This window comes from Kryptolebias marmoratus, linkage group LG21, assembly GCF_001649575.2.
Source record: "Kryptolebias marmoratus isolate JLee-2015 linkage group LG21, ASM164957v2, whole genome shotgun sequence".
NCBI lineage: Eukaryota > Metazoa > Chordata > Actinopteri > Cyprinodontiformes > Rivulidae > Kryptolebias > Kryptolebias marmoratus.
In genome coordinates this window covers 23429257-23429992 of record NC_051450.1, presented here as the reverse complement: position 1 = coordinate 23429992, position 736 = coordinate 23429257, and the positions used below count along the sequence as shown (strand labels likewise).

Here is a 736-nt window from a genome sequence, read left to right as displayed (position 1 = left end):
AGGTCTTGGTCCGATCAGGTCCAGATCTGACCAGGGTCCAGGTCTGACCAGGGACCAGGACCAGGGTCCAGGACCACGGTCCAGGTCTGACCAGGGTCTGGGTCTGACCAGGGTCCAGGACCAGAGTCCAGGTCTGACCAGGGCCCAGGTCTGATCAGGTCCAGGTCTGACCAGGTCCTGGTCCGATCAGGTCCAGGTCTGACCAGGTCCTGGTCCGATCAGGTCTAGGTCTGACCAGGGTTCAGGTCTGACCAGGGTCCGGGTCTGACCAGGCTCAAGGACCAGGGTCCAGGACCAGGGTCCGGGTCTGACCAGGGTCCAGGACCAGGGTCCAGGTCCGACCAGGGTCCAGGTCCGACCAGGGTCCAGGTCTGACCAGGTCTTGGTCCGATCAGGTCCAGGTCTGACCAGGGTCCAGGTCTGACCAGGGACCAGGACCAGGGTCCTGGACCACGGTCCAGGTCTGACCAGGGTCCGGGTCTGACCAGGGTCCAGGGTCCAGGTCTGATCAGGTCCAGGTCTGACCAGGTCCTGGTCCGATCAGGTCCAGGTCTGACCAGGGTCCAGGTCTGACCAGGGTCCGGGTCTGACCAGGGTCCAGGTCTGACCAGGGTCCAGGTCTGACCAGGGTCCAGGGTCCAGGTCTGATCAGGTCCAGGTCTGACCAGGGTCCAGGTCTGACCAGGGTCCGGGTCTGACCAGGCTCCAGGACCAGGGTCCAGGACCAGGGTCCGGG

The 736-nt window shown here is 64.9% G+C and overlaps 1 protein-coding gene across 1 annotated transcript in view; it reads left to right on the top strand.

Moving 5' to 3' along the window:
* eci2 (enoyl-CoA delta isomerase 2) overlaps positions 1–736 on the top strand; it is a 7056-nt gene that overhangs the window by 3655 nt on the left and 2665 nt on the right. The window lies entirely within an intron of this gene.